This window comes from Taudactylus pleione, unplaced genomic scaffold (assembly GCF_031769625.1).
Source record: "Taudactylus pleione unplaced genomic scaffold, aTauple2 ptg000089l, whole genome shotgun sequence".
NCBI classification, from domain to species: domain Eukaryota; kingdom Metazoa; phylum Chordata; class Amphibia; order Anura; family Myobatrachidae; genus Taudactylus; species Taudactylus pleione.
In genome coordinates, this window is record NW_028284491.1 from 3,762,947 (window position 1) to 3,787,121 (window position 24,175).

At 46.6% G+C, this 24,175-nt stretch overlaps 2 protein-coding genes across 6 annotated transcripts in view; one reads left to right on the top strand and one right to left on the bottom strand.

Annotated features, from left to right (window-relative positions):
* The window catches only part of SETDB2 (SET domain bifurcated histone lysine methyltransferase 2), a 48,767-nt gene extending 47,445 nt beyond the window's left edge, over nucleotides 1–1,322 (bottom strand). For 3 of the 4 annotated variants that reach the window (XM_088469112.1, XM_088469110.1, XM_088469115.1), the window contains exon 1: nucleotides 1,214–1,322. The gene's annotated coding sequence lies outside the window, so the exon portion shown is untranslated. Of the gene's footprint in view, nucleotides 1–813; nucleotides 854–1,213 lie in introns of those variants that run through there. The other variant, XM_088469111.1, reaches the window with a different exon arrangement.
* Nucleotides 938–24,175, top strand: part of CAB39L (calcium binding protein 39 like) — a 99,316-nt gene continuing 76,078 nt past the window's right edge. Inside the window, exon 1 of one of the 2 annotated variants that reach the window (XM_088469118.1) lies at nucleotides 938–1,019. The gene's annotated coding sequence lies outside the window, so the exon portion shown is untranslated. Of the gene's footprint in view, nucleotides 1,020–1,477; nucleotides 1,647–24,175 lie in introns of those variants that run through there. The other variant, XM_088469116.1, reaches the window with a different exon arrangement.

Below are 24,175 nucleotides of genomic sequence, written 5' to 3' on the forward strand. Positions count from 1 at the left end.
TAAAGGACAGTCTGATGCTGCCGCTCTAACAGTGTAAAAAAAGTAGAAAAAAAAAAAAAAAAATTCTCTTTTAAAATAAAGCTATGGGGCTGCTCCTGCAGCCCCACTGCGACAGGGTGACCCGACTCCGGACGGGCACCAACTAAAACTGAGGTGCCTGTGGCCGGGGCGGGGTATAGAGGAGGACGGACCCAAGTGCATCCTGGGAGCGGCAAAGCTTTAACTGCGTGGTGCCCGTGGATCCAGATCCAGCTATACCCCAAGGTCAACCCTGTGGACCCCCTATGGACCCTGAAGTAGAAACAATGCCGTAGCAATTAGTGATCTCATTGGGGCAAGTCAATGAGCTATTTTACCTAAAAGGTACAGTACCGACTAGTATATACATTTTACTTTCATAGAGAGTCCCCTGGTGAAAATCCAGAGGCGGGGGGGGGGGGCTATGATATGGTCTTGAGCCCTGTGTGTGTAACTACAACTAGTTTTAATATATTGAGACAAAGGGGTTGATTAAAGTACGTGTGAGACGACCCACTCCACCATATGCCACACTTACATTAGCTTGAGACTCCTTGTTTTGGTTGCTGCCCTCTAGGGCTGCGCATATTAACAAAAAACTAGTCAAGGGGAGGGGAAGGAGCGAGTTCAGGTGCTGTTACCACGGCTAACTATAATGACACCATAATGTATCCTTTATTGGAGGTCAGGAAACCCTCTCTATTCTGAGCCCTGACATTTACCAATCACACTTCCACGCATTCATCTATCATAGAATATTATTTAATTGATGTAATTTAAAAAAACAGCACAAACCTTCTATAGAGGGTAAGTAGAGGTGTCACCCATAGCAGCCAATCAGCTTCTGGCTATCATCTAGTACATTCTATAAAATGCTAGCTGGAAACTGATTGGCTGATATATGCAACTTCCTCATCTGTCCTCTTTAGAAGGCTTAACATCAGGGTTGTTGCTAGATCCAAGTTAGAGAAAGGACCTCTGACGTCACAACCTTGCTATCTGTAAGTACACAATTACATCAGAGTATACTAGGTACAATAGTTTAACCTGTGGCTTTTAAATTGCACTAGAAACTACAATTACCAGCAGTCATTGCCACCAAGCGGCTGAGAATAAATGCATTAGGTGCGATTAGAAATGCCACAGCGAGTGACACACCCTGCACAACCCACACAACCCAACCAATTATACCCACCTGACAGACCTCTACAAAGGAATGAGATAGCTCCACTTGAAAACTGTCAGCAACGCCCAACCCGGAACTAATCCCTACAGAGAACTTCCGGCCTTGCTTGGCGCCATCTTGCAAGTGGGCGACACTTAGTTTTGCCCATACCCGGAAGATGAAGAGGATTCTTCGCGCACGCTCGTGAGGGCGCGTCATCCAGCAGCCGACAATGGGCGGGGTTCGAGCACGTGTCGCCTTCTCAATAAAGTTTTGTCTGAGGCAGTGATTCCATGGCAACGGCCCCGCCCTCCCCCAGTGTCAGTCACAGCTGTTGCTATGGCAGCGGCGCAGTGTCAGAGAGAGCTAGGCAGTAGAGTACGGAAGCGGCTGCTCTTCCTGACACGGGAGGTGGTGGGAGAGATCTGAGGCGGTAACTGCAGGTGGCGGCGGGCGCAGGCAGGTCAGTGCGGTGTATGTATATGGCCGTGTGTAATGTGACAGGGGTGTGCAACCGGTACTGTGTGCCATGTCTGGTCCTGCTGTATCCGGCCTCCAGGTCAGCGCCAGGCATACTATGCTACAGTTTATAGGATGAGGGCTCCAGCCCGGCATTCATAGGCTTGCGGGGCCCGCTGGGACTTGTAGTTCTACAGCAGCTGTGGATGATTCCAGCCCTGTGTCACGTTGTGGGTGTGGTGTGTGGGGAGTGAGGTGCTGGCCATGTCACTGCTCTGTGCATCATGTGACGTCTCTCATACGAGTACAAAGCCTGCTGCTTCCTGTGTCTGACCATGTTCCCTGTGTGGGCATCCTGCCAGCTCACATCTCTGGGTTATCTGTGCTGCTGGGCTCATAGCACCTCACTGAGTTCTGTATTTCTGTGTGCTGTTACTTTTGTAGTGCATTGTACTTATGTCACTGAGGTGCCTTCTTATTTTTGCATTGTGCTTTGCTCATGATGCGCCTGCGTGCTGTCTCCTCTGCGTATCCTATGCATGACGCGCCTGCGTGCTGTCTCCTCTGGGTATCCTACGCATGACGTGCCTGCGTGCTGTCTCCTCCGCGTATCCTACGCATGACGCGCCTGCGTGCTGTCTCCTCTGCGTATCCTACGCATGGCACGCCTGTGCGCTGTCTCCTCTGTGTATCCTACGCATGGCACGCCTGTGTGCTGTCTCCTCTGTGTATCCTACGCATGGCGCGCCTGTGTGCAGTCTCCTCTGTGTATCCTACGCATGGCGCGCCTGTGTGCTGTCTCCTCTGTGTATCCTACGCATGACGTGCCTGTGTGCTGTCTCCGCGGATCCTACGCATGACGCGCCTGTGTGCTGTCTCCTCTGGGTATCCTACGCATGGCGCGCCTGTGTGCTGTCTCCTCTGGGTATCCTACGCATGGCGCGCCTGTGTGCTGTCTCCTCTGGGTATCCTACGCATGGCGCGCCTGTGTGCTGTCTCCTCTGTGTATCCTACGCATGACGTGCCTGTGTGCTGTCTCCTCTGTGTATCCTACGCATGGCACGCCTGTGTGCTGTCTCCTCTGGGTATCCTATGCATGGCGCGCCTGTGTGCTGTCTCCTCTGGGTATCCTATGCATGGCGCGCCTGTGTGCTGTCTCCTCTGGGTATCCTACGCATGGCGCGCCTGTGTGCTGTCTCCTCTGGGTATCCTACGCATGACGCGCCTGCGTGCTGTCTCCTCTGGGTATCCTACGCATGGCGCGCCTGTGTGCTGTCTCCTCTGGGTATCCTACGCATGACGCGCCTGTGTGCTGATTATGTAGTACTCTGTTTATTTTGCACCATTAGAGTGTGCTCAAGATTGTACTTTTTGGTTTTAAAAAACAAATTGCAGCCTTTGCTCGTCTTTAGCCTGTGTAATAGGAAATTGCAATTGACCCCTGACTGATATATTAATGTATTTATTGTTTGTAAAACTGTTGTGTGTAAGAATCTCAGGAGATCAGCAACTTCTGAGATGCTCCAACCATCCTGGCTGGCACCAGCAACCATTGCAGTCACTCACTTTTCTCCCTCATTTATTCTGCTGCTTGGGCTGAGCAACTGAACCTTGACCGTTTCTGCATGTTTTTATGCACTGAGTTGCTGCCCATAATTGGCTGACTGGTAATCGGTTACTCAAGCCATGCATTAAACTGTGTTTTATGAAATGGTAAAACTGCACCATGGGATGTATTTATTTAATAACCATAATATGCACATAAAAGTGGTGGAACTTTTATGTGCATATTATAGTTATTAATTAAGTCCCGGCACCTCGGATAGCTGTTGGAGGCGTTGCCCAGCTGAAGGTACTTTCCTTCACATTTGGTGGACCTGTCCGAAGATATAAATTCTTTGGAGAGAGGTCATTGATCTGCTATCGCGTATACTCACCACTCACATCCCAGGTCAATTGTTTTTTAAGCCACTCTAATGGCAGGCAAAGTTACAATTCAATTGTTTTTGGGCGCCCATTAATGATTGCAATTGTTGTGCCTAATTAGACCGGGTTTAGCTGCGTAAAACATCTAAACCCGACTAAAGTCCTGGTTAGGGCACCCAAACAGCAGTTTGGGCACCCAAAACCAGAACTTGTTGCACAATTCTGCTCGCCTCCTCAGGAGAGGGTGGGCAGAAATACCGGCACTGGTGACTATCGCGCCCGAATGAAGCAACAATTGAATTTCTTTGTTGGGCGCCTAAAGCAAAGATAAAGGGATATCGTGATGCATAGAATTAATTACAATCTGCAGTCTCCTTAGTTACATAGGAAAGAAATGCCCACTTTCCACAGCAATGGTTAAAAGTATGAGATAGCCATGGACCGGCGCTAAGAACAGTGGTGAATGTTCTCTAAACCTGTACAAATGACCATTAACCATTATGACAAATGGAAGCAGATGGCTTACAGGTAGATGGGTATAGTTGATGATCAAACTAAACTTTTTGTCCCCCTCATGGCCTCCATGCAACGCGTTTCGGATATATATTCTTCAGGTATGGAGCTTCCTGTAAGCCACCTGCAGTGGTGCCGAGCTCATCTTCCCGGAACTACAAATGCTTTGGTAGCATGGGACGTAGTTACTATGCCTACAGCCGGAATGCCGGCACCCGAAATCCTGGCGCCGGATCCCCACTGCTGGCGCCGGAAGCCTGACAGTAGTGGAGATGCCAACACCGGAGTCCCGACAGTCGGCATTCTGATTGTAAGTATAGCGGGGCCGGTTAGGTCTTAGCCGCGGGGGCGGGGAGTGTTAAGGTTAGGCTACAGAGGGGGGAGGTTAGGGTTAGGCACCCCTGGGGGTGGGTTAGGTTCTGGCACTAAGGTAGGAGTATTAGGTTTAGGCACTACCTGGGAGGGTTAGGGTTAGAATGCAGGAACAGAGGGTAAGAGGGAGGGTTACCATACTTACTGGACTCCTGTCGGGATTCTGTGCATCGGGATTCTGCTGCCGGTATATTGACAGCTGGCATCCTGAATACCGGTATTTCATACCCAACCCGGTAGCATAGCCCTCCACACCACCACTTAACGGTGAGAAGAGAATAAGGGTTACACCCTGTGCCCATATGGTAATTTCTTTATATGTAAGGCTTTGTAAAAAACGGGGATAAGTTTTCACCACTGTTTGGGTGGCGAAAAAAAGGTGCAGAATTGGGGTTTTGGGGTGCAGAATTAAGAAAAATAGCCTGCAGCCTTGGGAATGTCCCCTTAATGTAATCTGTGTCAAATTTTTAAAAAATTCCTGTGGACACCCCAAAAAAAGGCACTTTCATTTTGGGGGCAAAAAAAAAATATTGGGGGGAACAAACTTAAAAACTAGAGAAATAGCCATGGTATGCGGCAGGTGTTTTCTAGAATGCGGGTGGTTGCGGCAGGTGCATTTTTGAAGAATTTTAAAAAAATCATTTTAGGGAATTAAAAACATGCTTGCACCCATTTTTGTGTACTCAAATTTGATGAGACTAGTTATTTCCCCCCTCCCCCCCCCCCCCAAAAAAAAGATAAATGCTATTCTTCACCACTTCTTCACAGGCGCATTTATGCACCTGCCACGGCTATTTAAAAACTCCGAATACCTTCAGCAGGCCAATTTGGGGGTACCCATAGTGATCCCCCATGTCAGACCATCTTTTGGGGGGTGTCAGGCTGATTTCCCCAAAACTGACAGGACTTTACAATACTTACCTTTTCGCCGGGTACCGTTTTCGCCGGATCCTAATTGAATACGGGGATAAGCGGGCTCACGCCCGACACTTTATCCCTGCATAAAACGGCGAAGATGGCGAAAAGTCCGACCTTGGACTTTTCGCCTCAAATTGAATATTGCCCTAAATGTCTTTTCCATTTGTCATAATGGTAAAAGGTCATTTGTAGAGGTTTTAGAGAACATTCACCACAGTTCTTAGCGCCAGTCCTTTGCTATCTCATATTGTTAACCTCTGTCGGGCGCCCTGCACTGACAGCTGCCGACACTAATAATTGAATCGCCCCCATTGTTTTATCATGCCAGAACTCCTGTCTAAAGTGAAGGGAGATTGGGGGCAATATTCAGTTGTTTTTGGTGCCCATGCCTTTTTGCGCATATTGTGCCCAAATAGACTGGGTTTAGCCTCATGAAATGGCTGAACTCGTCTAAAGTCCTGGTTAGCGCGTCCAAACAGCTGTTTGAGCGACCAAAACCAAGACTTTTTGCCTATTTTTGCTCGCCACCTCAGGAGGATGATGGCAAAAATCTGTGCGCCCCCAGCATTCACGCTTGATCGGAGAACCTATTGAATTGCTTTGCCGGGCACCCATTAGTAACAGCCGCAGGCGTAAATAATTGAATCTCTCCCAATTATGCATGCAAAATGCATTGCTCATACATTGCGCTGCAGTGTACATTGACCCCATAGTACTAGTTTAAACTAGGGGTGTGCACCGGCCACTTTTCGTGTTTTGGTTTTGGATCTGGATCTTTCTTCGTGTTTTGGATCTGGATTGGTTTTGCCAAAACCACCCTTCCGTGTTTTGGGTTCTGGGTTTTGTGTTTTGGATCTGTATTTTTTTTTAAAAAAGCATAAAAACAGCTAAAATCACAGAATTTGTAGGTTTTTCTGCTCCTATGCTATTATTAACCTCAATAACCTTAATTTCCACTCATTTCCAGTCTATTCTGAACACCTCACACCTCACAATAGTGTTTTTATGTCCAAAACGTTGCACCGAGGTAGCTGGATGACTATGCTAAGCGACACGAGTGGGCGGCACAAACACGTGACCCATCTAGGCGTGAAACTGCAGTGGCAGACAGGATGGCAGTTTGAAAAACTAGGCCCCAAACTGTACATAATGCAAAGAAAAAAAAGAGGTGCAAGATGGAATTGTCCTTGGGCCCTCCCACCCACCCTTATGTTGTATAAACAGGACATGCACACTTTAACAAACCAATCATTTCAGCGCCAGGGTCTGCCACACAACTGTGGCTGAAATGATTGGTTCGTTTGGGCCCCCACAAAACAAGCTGGCAATTAATGTGTCCCTGCACAAACTGGCTCTATGGAGGCAAGATGTCATCCTCATCCTCCTCATCCACCGATTCCTCACCCTCTTCAGTGTGTACATCCTCATCCTCACAAAGTATTAACTCGTCCCCACTTGAATCCACCACCACAGGTCCCTCTGTACCTTCTGGAGGCTGGTCTCCCTGGAAGAGCTGATAATTCATTTTGATGAACATCATCTTCTCCACATTCTGTGGAAGCAACCTCCTACGCCTTTCGCTGACAAGGTTCCCGGCTGCACTAAACACTCTTTCGGAGTACACACTGGAGGGGGGGCAACTCAGGTAAAATAGAGCCAGTTTGTACAGGGGCCTCCAAATTGCCTCTTTTTCCTGCCAGTACAGGTATGGACTGTCTGCCATGCCTACTTGGATGCTGTCACCGATGTAATCCTCCACCATTCTGTCAATGGTGACAGTATCATATGCAGTGACAGTAGACATGTCAGAAATTGTTGCCAGGTCCTTCAGTCCGGACCAGATGTCCAAACTTGGTCCTGCCTGCCCTGCATCACCGCCAGCGGGTTGCTTAGGATACCTAAGTTTTTTCCTGGCAGCCCCAGTTGCAGGAGAAAATGAAGAAGGAGCCGTTGACGTGTCACGTTCCGCTTCAGCTGACAGTGTGTTCACCAGCAGGTCTTTGCACCTCTGCAGGCTTGTGTCGGCCGGAAAGAGAGACACCACATAGGCTTTAAACCTAGGATCGAGCACGGTGGCCAAAACGTAGTGGTCTGATTTCAACAGATTGACCACCCTGGAATCCTGGCAAAGCGAATGAAGGGCTTCATCCACAAGTCCCACATGCCGAGCGGAATCGCTCCGTCTTAGCTCCTCCTTCACTTTCTCCAGCTGCTTCTGCAAAAGCCTGATGAGGGGAATGACCTGACTCAAGCTGGCAGTGTCTGAACTGACTTCACGTGTGGCAAGTTCGAAGGGCTGGAGAACCTTGCACAACACGGAAATCATTCTCCACTGCGCTTGAGTCAGGTGCATACCCCCTCCTTTGCCTATGTCATAGGTGGATGTATAGGCTTGTATGGCCTTTTGCTGCTCCTCCATCCTCTGAAGCATATAGAGGGTTGAGTTCCACCGCGTCACAACCTCTTGCTTCAGGTGATGGCGGGGCAGGTTCAAGAGTGTTTGCTGGCGCTCCAGTCTTCGGCACGCAGTCGCTGAATGGCGAAAGTGGCCAGAAATTTTTCGGGCCACCCAAAGCGTCTCCTGCACGCCCCTGTCGCTTTTCAGAAAATTCTGCACCACCAAGTTTGTGTGAGCAAAACATGGGACGTGCTGGAATTTGCCCAGATGTAATGCCCGCACAATATTGGTGGCGTTGTCAGATATCACAAATCCCCAGGAGAGTCTAAGTGGGGTAAGCCACTGGGCGATGATTTCCCTCAGTTTCTCTAAGAGGTTGTCGGCGGTGTGCCTCTTACTGAAACCGGTGATACACAGCGTAGCCTGCCTTGTAACGAGCTGGCATTTCTGAGATGCTGCTACTGGTGACGCTGCTGCTGTTGCTGCGTAAGGTGATACATCTACCCAGTGGGCTGTCACAGTCATATAGTCCTTAGTCTGCCCTGTTCCACTTGTCCACATGTCCGTGGTTAAGTGGACATTGTGTACAACGGCATTTTTCAGGACACTGAGGACACTTTTTCTGACGTTTCTGTACAGTCTCGGTATCGCCTGCCTAGTGAAGTGGAATCTAGACGGGATTTGGAACCGGGGACACACTACCTCCATCAATTGTCTAAATCCCACTGCACTAATGGCGGATACCGGACGCACGTCTAACACCAACATAGCAGTCAAGGCCTCAGTTATACGTTTTGCTTCAGGATGACTGCTGTCGTACTTCATCCTCCTCGCTAAGGACTGTTGGAGGGTCAATTGTTTAGTAAAAGTAGTGGTGTTCCTACTTCCTCTCTGGGATGATGAACGACTCCCAGCAGCAGCAACAGCGGCAGCAGTAGGCGTAGCAATGCAGGATCCTCCGGAGGAATCCCGGATAGGAGAGTCAGTCATGCCAGTGACATGGCCTGCAGGACTACTTCCGATCCTAACTAAGGAGGAAATTGACGAGGAGGGAGTTGACGGTGTGGTTTGCAGGCGCTTGGATACAACAGGACAACGGGATTTAGGTGTCCCTGGACTGCTTACGGTCTTAGCCAAAGTTTCTGAACTTGACAGTAACTTTTTATGAACGCGCTGCAGGTGCCGTATAAGGGAGGATGTTCCTAGGTGGTTGACGTCCCTACCCCTACTTATTTCACCTTTACATATGGTACATATGGCAAGACAGTTGTTGTCCGGATTTGGATAGAAATATTGCCAGACCAAAGAGGTGGAATGTTTGGTCTTCTGCCCAGGCATGACCGTGATGGGCTTTTTCATCCCACGGACAACAACTGTCTCCCCCGGAGCCTGATTTAAACAAACCACATCACCATCAGAATCCTCCTCGCCAACTTCCTCCTCAGCGCCAGCTACACCAGTATCCTCATCCTGTTGTACTTCAACAGTGACATCTTCAATTTGCATATCAGCAAGTGGACTGTGGGTGCTCCTTTCAGCACTTGCAGGGGGCGTGCAAATGGTGGAAAGAGCCACCTCTTCCCGTCCAGTGCTGGGAAGGTCAGGCATCGCAACCACCACCACACTTGGACTCTCCTTGGGGATTTGTGATATCTTCTTAGAAAGCACAGTTCTTCGCTGTGCTTTTGCCAGCTTAACTCTTTTGATTTTTTTAGTGGGAGGAGGGCTTCCATCGTCATGTGAAGCTGAACCACTAGTCATGAACATACTAGGGATCGACCTTAGCCGTTCCTTGCCACTCCGTGTCGTAAATGGCATATTGGCAAGTTTACGTTTCTCTTCAGCTGATTTAAATGTCTTTTTCAAGGTCATTTTCCTGAACTTTGCCATTTGGGATTGTATGTGCCCTCTACTATGACATTGGGCATCGGCCTTGGCAGACGACGTTGATGGCATGTTATCGTCTATGTCATGACTAGTGGCAGCAGCTTCAGCACTAGGAGGAAGTGGTTCTTGATCTTTCTCTATTTTATTTTTATCGGAGAAAGTTTGGTCCTCCATTTATGTTATATCGATTTGATATATACGTGCGGCTAAACACAGAAAATAATTTTTTTTTTGGTTTGGACTGGAGTGTACTTTGTGGGTTACAGCACCCTTTAACGGTCAAGCCAGCCGGCCCTTTACTTATGACACAGGCGCACGCTTGGCACTACTTTGTTGATGCACGTGCGGCTTCTGCGCACACAATTCACAAACACAGAAAATAATTTTTTTTTTGGTTTGGACTGGAGTGTACTTTCGGGGGTTACAGCACCCTTAACGGTCAAGCCAGCCGGCCCTTTACTTATGACACAGGCGCACGCTTGGCACTACTTTGTTGATGCACGTGCGGCTACTGCGCACACAATTCACAAACACAGAAAATAATTTTTTTTTTGGTTTGGACTGGAGTGTACTTTCGGGGGTTACAGCACCCTTAACGGTCAAGCCAGCCGGCCCTTTACTTATGACACAGGCGCACGCTTGGCACTACTTTGTTGATGCACGTGCGGCTACTGCGCACACAATTCACAAACACAGAAAATATATTATTTTTTTAGCACTTGGGGGGAGCACCCCTGATGGACAGAGCACCCCCTGGACAACACTACAGCACTCCTTTAGGACTGGGACACTGCACAGGACTTTGGAGTGGACACAGCCCCTATGGAGAACTGACTGCACAACACAGTCCAGCCAGCCCCTATGGACTTTGAAGTAGTGGACACAGCCCCTATTAACAACAGCAGCACAGCACAACACAGCCAGCCCCTATGGACTTTGAAGTAGTGGACAACAGCAGCACTACACTACACTACACTACACAGCCCTAACTCCCACCCTCCCTCTTCACTGTCCACAGCCGAGTGAGAAAATGGCGCCGACGCGGGTACCTTATATAGGATCCAAAACCCGCGAGACTCGGAAGGCGGGATGATGACGTTTTGCCTCGATTTCAGATCCGAGTCAGGCGGGAAAAGTCGAGCCTGACTCGGATCGGACTCGGATCGGGGGGGCTCGGGGGGGTTCGGATTTCAGAAATCCGAACCCGCTCACCCCTAGTTTAAACCAGTTAGTGGTAAATATTGTTAAAATCTTGTTAAAAACAGCCTATGCTTCTAAATAGATGCAATCTAAATCGCACCACAGCAGCGTAGTAACAAATACGTTATCCCCCTCATTGTCATAAGACCATATACCAAGTACAAAGCACTCCATTATTACACAGCTTATTGCGTTACTGGATCCGGTCTGTCTAATAACATGTGACATTGTATTACCTGGCATTGTAATGAAGGAGATGAGTTTTAAACAAAGAGACAGTGTTTTCCCTTTTTTAACATGGAAAGGAAGGAATGGTAACTGGTGCACATGTAGGTTGTTCTCTAGCATTTGCTCAACTAGGAAATGCAGTTATGCTTAGTAAGTAAATGTTTCAGAATCGCCTTGTTAAACAGGTTTTTCTCTTATTCTGTCTGTTTTCTTCTTCAGGCTTAAAATAACGATCTTTGGTCACATTGGTTGTGATATAAAGTGGAACTTAACCCAAATAAAACATTTACCAGCCAGCAGTTTACGCTGCAGTGCATTTGATTTTATTACTTGCTTACATATCGCACTAAAAATGACAGTTGAAGCAAATTATTTCTGCTATTCTACAATTTTGTTTTCAATGTTTGCTTTTAGTATGTAAATCACCGATCCACCCACTCCTGGCAGCTTTCGGTCCGCGAAAACTGAGATTGCAAAACTGGTTTTACTCTCGATGATGACTGTCATATGTATGAATACTTATGTAAGCCGTCAGTTGCTTGTTTAAAAGGGGCTGCTTGTTTGAACAGCTGCTCCTCTAAAAAGACTACTAAATATAAAATACCTATTGTATAAAATAGACACTAATATAAGTGTAAACTATAAGACCCAGAGGACTAATTATTGAAATTTGTGGCCAGTGCCAGTTAACTAGCGCTTTGCCCTATTTCTAAAGGGCAGACAGCACCCTGCCCTCCGGCGTGGTGCCCCGCTGAAACAGCCTGCGGGTTCTGTCCCCTCCTGCAGGCTGCAGTGTCCCACGTGTGGGGAAAACGGCGGTGCAGCGGTCACCACCGGTGACTGGACGCCGGGCACATTCACAGTGACCACAGCACTTGGGGACTGCCTGGCACGCCCCTAAGACTGACAGAAGGGGGATGTGTCATAAAGACACCCCCCCCCCTTTTAATTGTCCATGCCCCCTTTTCGGGCACACGCACCTTAGGAGTGGGCAGTAGTGCCCTTTCTCTAGGTCCGGCGCCGAACCTATAGTGAACACTAAGTTAACTTTCACCTTTTTATCGGCATTATTCGTGGCTGTGACAGATTAAAAGCAGTATCCAATTAGCCCCGAACATTGTTCAGGTGCTAATGAATCCCTGCGATCAGCAAAAAACAGGGATTTTTTGCCGATTATCCCTGTTTTTTACCCTATCATATTATTTTCAACAAAATAATAGGATATATCTCACGAAAACACATGGGGTCCCCGATAAACTCACATACCTATGTGTGTTCTCCTTTTTTGGGGTGAAAAACCGCATTTACCGTGGATTATTTTTCAGGACACATCAGGTCCTGAAAAATATCCACGATAAGTGCCGGCATCGGACGGCACTTCGAGGCTAATAGGATAGCCCCGCCGTGATCAATTAGCAGCACTACTTTAGCGCTGCTAATTAGATACCCCCCCTAAGTATTGTGGCTATTTAAGAAGAAACTGTTGCCAAAAACAGCAGTTTCTGTCCAAACTAAAGGGAGAACTATTGTTTACTTCTGGGATCTGACCCAGTTTTTTTGCTCTGTAATGGCTGCCGATCTGAGGAAAGGGATATTGTCTAAAATGGATGGGAGAGGTGAGGGTTCAGACGATACCTCTCAGTCACTATATCGCCAGTAGGTAACAGGGTTGCTAGGATATCTGTCAGGGACTGGTGCTGGATACGAGACCACTTCAGGGGTGCTTTTTACGTGCAGCAGGGGACATGGCCTTGTCCTCTTGGAGGCGTGTCTGAGTGTGACCCAAAGAAGGCACAATATAGTCATCGTCAAGCAGTAGGCCCTCTGGTTAGTCAAGGCCCTTACCCATCAGGGCCGCCATCAAGAATGTACTGCTGTAAGACAAACTAATGGCATTTTCAGATGATGCTAGGTAATTGAGATAAGCTCCAGACGCTAAGCTTTACCTTTTACAGAACTTATTAAATAGCTCCATAAAGAACAATGGTTTACGTCTCTGGTATTTTATTTAGTACTGAACAAATAAGCTGCATGAAACCGTTGATAAATGCAGCCAATCCTAAAAATACATTTCCAAAAACTTTTCAGAATAAAAATGCTTTAGAAGTATTTGAGGCAAGGGGCCCCTATCCTTTTTTTTTTTTTTTGTGTCAGTGACACAATTTTTCACTTGAGTTTGCCTGCAAACGTGGTTATAATATGGTCCAAGAAATGCTATGAAGTCATTTCTGACGTTTCTTTATTGATAATAGTTGCCGTAGCATAAAACATTACACATTCCACTTTGAAAGAAGGCTATTCATAGCAATAGCTTTCTGACTGACTTTATAAATGCTTTACTAGTGACCCGCCCTGGCTTTGCACTGGAGCGGTTTCCGCCCGCCACAACCCCCTGCATCTCATAACCTATGCCATGTCACCATAGTCCCCTGAATCTCACCACAACCCCTACCCCCTGCATCTCTCCAGTGTTACCACAACCCCCACTGTTGCTGCCCTGCAGCTGGCTGGGACCCGGCCACTGAGATGTGCTGGGAAGAGCAGTAGGATTATGGATGATAGATTTGTATTGCAGCTACCGTAAGCTTTATCAGCACCATGTCTCCTGGGCCTGGGCACCTGTGCATACTTCTGCAGCCTCCTTGTGCACCCCTGCCAAACATAGCGATGAGGAGTGTCCTCTCTGCACAATGTACCCTGTATTTTCTGAGCTTCCTGTTGAGCTTCCTTGCCGTGAACAGCGCTGACTTCTATGGGAGGTGCCTCCTGTTCACCGAGGGCGTGACCAGGAGGCTGGAGAGGGAGCACTTCATGGTGGAGGAGTGGTGGCTGGAGTCCTCCTGTAGGTTCAGTGTAGGGATGGACATCAGAATCCGCTGGTTACTAATCAATGTTTTTGTTGCTATGGTAGTGTTTTTACTATATGATGGTGGCGTTCCGATATATGGCACCATGGAAATCATCCAATGTTGTTCCAATGTGTGTTTTTTTTTTTTTTTTTTCCAATTCCTGATAGCTATGCCTCCCCTGGCTCCTTCTTGGCCACGGTGTCTGCATCAGGGCATCTTCATGGGTTCGTTGGAAGCTGCATCTCAGTCTGCTTCAGATGTGACCCTGCTCAGTCCTTGACTCCCTCTCATCTCTAGGCTGCTGCTAAGCAACAGGGCACAATGATATGTCTGATTGACTCTGTCTCAGAGAGACAAGCCGAACACATCCCTGGACCCTGCAGCAGTCAGTCAGTCACTCACTAACACTTTCTTCATTCCAAGCCTCAGTTTCAGATGCTGTCTTGCTGTTTCAGCACCCTAGCCAGCACCTATACAGCAGCTTCGTGCAATACTTTTTTTTGTTTTTTTCTGTGACTTTGCTTCACTGAAGTCGTCACTGCTTTGTTCCCTTTTGTCACAGATAAATACACCTAAGTATTCCTCAACCAATGTTGTATAGAATAGTGAAAACCCCATCAAAATCCGTCCAGTGGATTAGCTCGAACGAACAGGCAGACCCGTAAACTAGGAACTTTATTTTATCTATATAGAGAAGAGTAACTGAAGGAACATTTTTATATAACATTAATATAAATACATGCAAAGTGTTGTACAATACCGTTGTAGTCTTGTCTGATGTGTCTGCAGTATGTTTTTGACAATAAACATTGCTCTGGTATGAGCAAAAATCAGCATTGTTTTATGTACCATAAATGTGCACAGAAGCATCGCGTGCAAGGCTCCAATGGGACATTGCTCAATTGAGTATATCCCTAAATTTAAAAGCAAATTCAGATTACTCATGTGTCGCATATGGCACAACAGAAAATCTGAAGTCCCAGTTTAAGCCTAAACACACAAGACAGATAAACTTTAAGCTGTTGTACATATATCAGCCAGTATATCTGTCACAGAGGCTAGAGATACAAATGACTGCTCCAGTTCTCGCACATATGTGAAGAGAGGATAATTTTGCAATGACACAATGCTTTCTAGTATATAACCCTTCTACAAACTAAATGCCCTCTTAATGCAAACCCACTGTATTGATTACTTTTGGTTCGCTTTAATAAAAAATTAAAGTGAATTGTTTGTAGTTTCTAATGCAGAAATCATTAAAATGTTTTGACAGTGGGTTGAAGTGTCCTCAATGCTCATTTATATGTACAAAGGAAAAACAGGATTTTGGTACTTACCGATAAATCCCTTTCTCCAATTCCACAGGTACACTGGAGTCTCAGTAGTGGGGTATAGATGTGGGATAACCGGGAGCTGGCACTTTAATCAATCTGAATAGTAGCTAGCTCCTCCCCCTCTTTACCCCCCCCCTACAGGTCAGTCTTAAGAAACTGTGCCTGTGGAGAGCTGGAAAATAGAATAATAGAGGAGAAGAGAATCTAGAACATGCATAAACAAACAAGCAAATATACAAACAAATCAAGCAGACCTTGAAGAAAAACTAGGAAGAACAATAACCAATGCAGGTAGAACAGCGCCAAGTGGGCGTCCAGTGTCCCCTGTGGAATTGGAGAAAGTGATTTATCGGTATGTACCAAAATCCTGTTTTCTACTTCATCCACTAGGGGACACTGGAGTCTCAGTACAGTGGGGATGTCCCAGAGCTCACATCCCGGGTGGGAGAGCGCTGAGAACCCTGCAAAACAGCACGGCCATACTATGAAGCATATGCCGCAAACATGTCAAACCGGTAAAACTTTGCAAAAGTATGCCGGCCTGACCAAGTGGCCGCCCGACAAAGCTGACTCAGGGAAACCCGCGGGCAGCTGACCCCGAAGGACCCACCGAGCGCGTAGAATGTGCTGTGATTGAAGTAGGAGATAGGCTTGTCTGGTTGTCTGACGAATCCATCTAGAAATAGTTGCCTTAGAAGCCGGGCAGCCCGGACGCGCCATATCAAGTCGAACAAACAGCGCATCCGACTTCCTGAGGGATGCAGTCCTATCAACATAAATCCGAATATCCCGGACAACGTCTAGGGATCTGGAAGACGAAGAATCGTCTTTAAACTCGGAACCACAATCGGTTGGTTGATGTGAAACGCAGACACTACCTTTAGGCAAAAAAGATAACTGCGTACGTAGCTCAGCCCTATCCTCATGAAAAATGTGGTAAGGCGGATGACAAGAAAGTGCCCCTAGCAGAGGCGAGCGCCAAAAGGAGAACCACTTTCTATGATAATTTTAATTCCACAGTCTGTAAAGGTTCAAATAGGGAAGACTGGAGAAAAGAGAGATCCAAATCCCATGGGGCCGTTGGAGGTACAAACGGAGGTTGTAACCTGACAACCCCTTGTAGAAATGTTTGGACATCCGGCAATAATGCTAGTTTCTTCTGAAAGAAAATCGACAGAGCCAATATTTGAACCTTCAAAGATCCCAGACGAAGACCTGTAGAAAAAGAAGCAGCCTGGTTAAGTTGAATTCTGACTGTGGCGCACCCTTGCGTTCACACAAAGAGACATACGTCTTACATATACGATAATAGTGCTTTGAGGTAACTTCCTTTCTAGCCCTTAACATAGTAGGAATCACCCTGGAAGGGATACCCTTTCTTCTTAAGATAGCCCTATCAACAGCCATACCATCAAACGAAGCCGCTTTTAAGTCCTGATAGATAAACGGACCCTGTTGCAGTAGATCTTCTTGCAGAGGAAGAGGCCTTGGGTCGTCTATCAGTAGAAGACGTAGGTTAGAATAAAACGCCCGTCTGGGCCAGTCTGGAGCCACCAACAGAACCTTTACCCTTTTCTTGTTTGATTCTTTGAAGCAGACGAAGAAGAAGTGGGAGTGGTGGAAACTGGTAAACAAACTGAAACCACAAAGGAGTTGTTAGAGCATCCACTGCCTGGGGATCTCTTGTGCGTGAGCAGTAAAGTGGCAATTGATGGTTCAACCTCGATGCCATGAGATCTACTTGAGGGAGACCCCAACGCTGAATTAGTTGTTGAAAGACCTGTGGATTGAGCATCCATTCTCCCGGATGAATGTCTTGTCGACTGAGGTAGTCGGCCTCCAAATTTTCTACCCCTGGGATGAAAATTGCTGATATCGCTACAGCAAATTCCTCTGCCCAGAGAAGAACGCGGCTTACCTCCCTCATGGTGGACCGACTCTTGGTGCCGCCTTGTCTGTTGATGTACGCCACAGCTGTGGCGTGTCGGACTGCACTCTGATGGCACGGCCCTTCAATAGAGGATGTGCTACCTGAAGAGCATAGAACACAACCCATAGCTCCAGAATATTTATGGGCAGTACCACCTCCAGTCGAGTCCAGCGGCCCTGAAAGTGTCTTCCCCGAGTCACTGCCCCCCCATACTCTCAGACTGGCGTCTGTGGTGAGGAGAATGCATTCCCACATTGCAAACCGCTTGCCTGCCAATAGATGAGGAGGAATTCAGACACCAAAGGAGAGATGTTCGAGTCCTGGGTGACAGTTGAACTCGCTGGTGAAGAAAAAGGTGGGACCCTGACCACAGAGAGGAGGTGCAGTTGGAATGGACGGGCATGGAACCTCCCATATTGGATGGATTCGAAGGTCGCAACCATCTTCCCCAGAAGGTGAATACACAGGTGTACTGACACACTACGTCATCGCAGGGTATCAATTGCACCATGTGTTGGATGGAGAGGTGACCTTTTCCTGTGGAAGAAATGCCTTCTGCTCCACCGTGTCCAAAATCATCCCTAGGAAAGGCAGACGCTGAGTAGGCTGTATATGAGATTTTTGGTAATTCAGGATCCATCCGTGTTGTAACAAGACTGTGTTACCCGGTTGTCCTGCAGTAATTGAGTGAATGACGGCGCCTTGAGAAGCAAGTCGTCCAAGTACAGGACGATAGTAACCCCTTGAATCCGAAGCAGGGCCATCATTACTGCCATGACCTTCGTGAATACTCTTGGTGCTGATGAAAGACTGAAAGGTAAGGCCTGAAATTGAAAATGAGGCCCGCACTGCGAACCGAAGGAATGCCTGATGAGGAGGCCAAATGGGAATGTGGAGAAGGATGCCTATGTCCAAGGATATGAGCAACTCGTCCCTATCGAGCCCTGCAATGACAAACTGCAGGGACTCCATTTTGAACTTGAAGGTCCGCAAATAAGGATTGAGATGTTTCAAGTTCAGAATGTGTCTCACTGAGCCGTCCGACTTGGGAACTACAAACAAACTGGAATAAAAGCATTGACCCTGCTGATGGATAGGGACATGCACTATTACTCAAGAAGACAGTAGCTTTTCTGTTGCTTCCTGTATTACAACCCATTTGTCCGCTGATGCTGGCATACCAGTTGTGAAAAAACGAGGAGGAGGTTGGATCTGAAAATCCAACTTCAACCCCTGAATAATGTCCTGGACCCACGCGTCCTGGCAAGACTTGATCCAAACTTCTTTGAAATTGCGAAGGCGAGCTCCCAGCGCGTCATGCCGGAGACTTAACTGAATACTTATCCTGCTGTTGTGGGGATGCTGCAGTCTGTGTTTCTGAAACATACTTCTCACACAACAGGGAACTGGATGATAGTCCCTGTGTAAACTTCTCTGCACAATTCTTACAGGAGAAAGCTTTTTGTGCTGCCTTAGACCCCTTTTGAAGTCATGTTACCAATTCACTGTTCACACGCACACAGAGAAAATGTAGTGATACACACAGACACACACAGAGATACTGTTTAGAAAGAAGAGATTAAGGGCATAGAGGGAAATTATGCTATTAACCCAGCCCAACCAGCGCTGATGCAGAGACCAGTGCTGTGTAACACAATATAATGTGCTGTAATTGCTGTGTAAACACAGTCTAACCTGCTCTTCACAAGTCTAATCCCACTGTGCAGTCACAATCTGGGCAGACAGGTCTCTCTTCTGCGTTTGTCAGCAGCCTGTGCTTCTAAAATGGCCACCAGCCTCCTTCTGGGAGCGCTGGGGCAGCTGGGACGCAGGAGCAGAACTGTGTGTTAGGCTCCGCCCTCTCCGTTCTGGCGCCTTTCAGCGCTGTATCAGTTGCTGCTTTTTAATGCCCGCCTGTCATTTTCTCCTGGCCACACTGCTACTCAGGGTGCCAGGAATTACTAAGCTTCTTGCTTCCAAATTTTGCTGGCGGCGGGCTGAGCTAATGGGGGCCGCGACGAGCGCCGCACGCAGCGCATCTGGGTACCCCCCAGAGACGGTGGTCTCTGTAGCTGAAGACCTCAGTGCACGCCGCAAGCAGCGGCGGTGAGGTCTCCCCGGCAGTTGAAACAAAGCAGACAGGCAGGGGCAGTGAGCTGCCTTTCTGATCCTCTTGCTGATTGAGGATTCTTGATTTTTATCAGAGAGCTCTTTGTATGTGACCAGCTCCCTTGGCACAAAATTAAGACTGACCTGTAGGGGGTATAGAGGGGGAGGAGTTGGCTACTATTCAGATTTATTAAAGTGCCAGCTCCCGGTTATCCCACATCTATACCCCACTGCACTGAGACTCCATGGTCCCCTAGTGGATGAAGGAGAAACTTTATTTTTCATCCTGACTGGGTAACTGCAACTCTCTAAAGGAAAAACAGCCTAAGCAAATTTGTATCTGTTCCCTTATGGTGAGTACACATCATTGGATATTACAGGACGATGAGAACGATAATGATATTGATCATATCGTATTCGTTCTGGTTTTGGGCACTTCCAACCCCCAAACGATGGTCGATGCACGGATAGTCGATATCGACCATCGCCCGTGCATGCAGGCCAACCTGGTCGATATCGACCAGGTTAGCCTGGTTACTATCATTATAGTTGTTTGGGGATTGGTGCATCTGCTGGATGTTTGATATTGAACATCCAGCACATGCAGGACAATCAGACAACGATATCTTTATTGTTGTCTGATCCGTGTGTACGGAGCTTTAGACTTCACAATTTTTTGTTTTAGGTATGTTCTTACACATTACTATATTGGTCTAGTTGTGTTTGTTTTACATGCTTTTGCTTGTTATTCTGTAGACAACCCTGTAAGCAATTAATCTTAATTGCTATGTATGCTTGTATTTGTTTCTTTTTTTGTTTTTTTTCAGTGATCTATAATTTGTATTTTTTTTCTTTTTAAGAAGCCATTTTGTGTCAAGTTCCTTGTGAATCGATATACTCCATTTTCATGAGTATCTTTACAGTACACAAAATGGCTACCTCGACTGTGTGTAGGTGTGCAGACGTAGCTATATTACCAATATATGTTAAGCAATGTTTCCAGCTGACAGCCTGGCATTTAGAGAGATTAATAGCAGCGAAGACTAGAATGCCATAGATTATTTTGTATATGACCTTGTTGTAAAACGAATAGCCATATTTACTTTAGATTTGCTTATCATTATAAATTAATTTTGTACTATATTCTCTGTTGAAAGTTTGCTTTGTTGAACAGCTATTGAATTACATACTGTTCTGGCCCACTCATTATTAGTAATGGTTAGTCAATTCAAGTCTTTATCTACAGACATTGTAATAATTTCTGTATTATATGTGGCATTGTTTTATGTAGATAAACAACATAAATAAAAGTTAAAAACTCCTAGATCTCTGAGTGTTCATCAGTCTAGTTAGTACATAGAGTAGTAAGCTCCTTGTGTGACAGAACATGAAGGACAGAGGGGTTGATGTATTAAACAGTGAAAATAGTGGAGAAGTTTCCATAGCAACCAATCGGCTTTGAAGTAACCATTTTGTAAATCATAGGTAAAAGCTGAACGGTTGCTATGGACAACTTCTCCACTCTTTTCACTGCTTGATAGATCAACCCCAGATTTTTAACTTCTTGTTCCTGTAGCAACAGGAGTTATGTTCTCACCAACTATCCTTCTCCAGCTTAACTAAGGAGACAGACTGTGTACTGGTGCATAATAACACATGACCATCAATGATGTATTGTTAAACGTTGTAAATCTCAAACAGGGAGTCCTAACCTATACTTTTGCAAAGAAATCGGCTAAGTACATGACATGGTAGTGCAGTAGTTAGCACCGCTGCCACATAAAGTGTTACATTTCCACCAGGGCACTACCTGTGAGGAGTATGCACATTTTGAAAGTGTTCTTGAGGGTATCCTCCCACAGTCTAAACACAAACTGGTAGGCCATATGGCTTCTGACCAAAGTGACCGCTGTGTGTATTTCTGTGATCTGTGACTAAGCCCCACTGGGGCAGGGACTTGTGTGTTTTATTAAACCTTTTCTGTGAAGCGCATTGTTGGCACTATATTAAAGAATAACGTATAGGAGAGGCTATTTGGTCAGATGTTGTGGTGTAAAAATGACTTGTGAAATACTGTAAATGGGGGGGACAATTTGTATATCTTTTATATATAAATAGTTTAAAATGGCCTTTGTTTTGTCTTTGATTTATGTAGAAAGAAAACTGTTCATAAAGAAAATTCAGACTAATACAGATAGTGGAATGTAAATAACTGGGTAAATTATTTTCATCTTGTCAAAAGCCTCCACACACATCTATATAATAGGGGTGGGAAATAAATGGCCCACTCCTGCTATATAATAATCCAGAAAGTGTGTTTCTGTCTGTCCTTTATGCACAGCCAGAGTTTTGTACCTAGCTCCACCAAATTTGGCATGGTGGTGCAGTTTGACCAGGATTAGCTTTTTGCCTAGGTTTGAACTTGGTCAGGGCCACACACTGTCACACAATCCCTTAAAACCAGTACACTTATATTACACAGGTTCTGGGGCTGAGGGGCTGGCTGCATACACACACTCACATCATCCAAAGTGCTGTGTTCTATCACCTTTCCAACAACCGCATGCATGAAATACAGAGTTGGTCAGCCATGTGCATTATTATCTTTTCACTCACGACCTCCTCTTACAGCAGCTGCTCGGGGCTCTTAGCAGAGTGCCTGGCAGGCTCATGAGCATCTCAACACTTAGACTGTGGCAGACGGCATAATCAATCCAGTGTCTGTGATCCTGACAAAGTTTAGCACGTAGAGATTACAAACAGCAGGGGGGGATTGATCGCAGCCACATGGTGCCACTGCAGGGGCGGGCCCCCTTCTGTCCGGGAACAGGACTCTAGTTCTGGCTTCCCCCGCCCTAATGGCAGCCCTGCTAGACATGGTCTTCAGTGTTGGTCTGCATAGTTATTTCAGGGGGTGATTCAGCTGCGGACGCAGTGAAAGGGGCTTAAGCAGAGTATCGCGAATCTGCGCATGTGCAATACGGGTCTGCGATCCCGCATGCAGTCCACCAGCTGGCTATCAGTGATTGACCGTCTGCTGCCATTTCTGGGCGGAGAGGGAGCGGTGACAGCCTCCCTTTCCCAAAACAGGCGTGTCCCAAAACACAGGCGTCACTTAGGGGGAGTGGAAAGGTTTTTGTTTTTTAAATGTGTCTCTTGTTAAGATGTAACCCCTACCTTCTCTATAACCATTTCCTATACAGCCATGGCCAAACATTTTTCAGAATGGCACAAGTATTGGTTTTCACAAAGTTTGCTGCTTCAGTGTTTTTAGACCTTTTTGTCAGATGTTACTATGGTATACTGAAGTACAATTACAAGCATTTCATAAGTGTAAGGCTTTTATTGACAATTACATTAAGTTTATGCAGAGACAATATTTGCAGTGTTGACCCTTCTTTTTCAAGACCTCTGCAATTCGCCCTGGCATGCTGTCAATCAACTTCTGTGCCACACACTGATGGCCACCCATTCTTTACTAATCAGTGCTTGGAGTTTGTCAGAATTTGTGGGTTTTTGTTTGTCCACCCGCCTCTTGAGGATTGCCCACAAGTTCTCAATGGGATTAAGGTCTGGGGTGTTTCCTGGCCATGGATCCAAAATGTTGATTATTTGTTCCCCGAGCTACTTAGTTATCACTTTTGCCTTATGGCAAGGTGCTCCATCATGCTGGAAAAGGCCTTGTTCATCACCAAACTGTTCTTGGATGGTTGGGAGAAGTTGCTCTTGGAGGATGTTTTGATACCATTCTTTATTCATGGCTGTGTTCTTAGGCAAAATTGTGAGTGATCCCACTCCCTTGGCTGAGAAGCGACCCCACACTTGAATGGTTTTAGTATGTTTTACTGTTGGCATGACACAGGACTGATGGTAGCGCTCACCTTTTCCTTCTCCGGGCAAGTGTTTTTCCAGATGCCCCAAACAATCTGAAAGGGGATTCATCAGAGAAAATAACTTTACCCCAGTCCTCAGCAGTCCAATCCCTGTACCTTTTGCAGAATATCAGTCTCTCTCTGATGTTTTTCTTGGAGAGAAGTGCTTCTTTGCTGCCCTTCTTGACACCAGGCCATCCTCCAAAAGTCACTGTGTGTGAAGATGCACTCACACCTGCCTACTACCATTCCTGAGCAAGCTCTGCACTGGTGGTGCCCCGATCCCGCAGCTGAATTAACTTTAGGAGACAGTCCTGGAGCTTGCTGGACGTTCTTGGGTGCCCTGAAGCCTTCTTCACAACTATTAAACCTCTCTTGTTCTTGATGATCTGATAAATGGTTTATTTAAGTGCAATCTTACTAGCAATATCCTTGCCTGTGAAGCCCTTTTTGTGCAAAGCAATGATGACTGCACATGTTTCCTTGCAGGTAAACATGGTTAACAGAGGAAGAACAATGATTTCAAGTTCCACCCTCCTGTTTAAAACTTCCAGTCTGTTATTCTAACTCAATCAGCATGACAGAGTAATCTCCAGCCTTGTCCTCGTCAGCACTCTCACCTGTGTTAACAAGAGAATCACTGACCTTCTGTCAGCTGGTCCTTTTGTGGCAGGGTTGAAATGCAGTGGAAATGTTGTTTTTGGTATTAAGGGCCTGATTCAGACCCGTTTGCAAGCGGGTTGATGGTGGGCCAGTACGCATGCACGAGCCCCGGAGCGAGCACAAAAAGCACTTACTCCGGCGCTCGCATCCAAAAGGGGCGGCTGTTGATGTTGATCGACAGCTCACCCCGTTTGGAAGGCGGGAATGGGGGTGGCTGGGCAAATGGAGGCGTTCCTGCAAGAACGCCTGCCGTTTGTGGGCGGCCCTACTGACATCACTGAAGCAGCAGACTTTGTGAAAACCAATACTTGTGTCATTCTCAAAACTTTTGGCC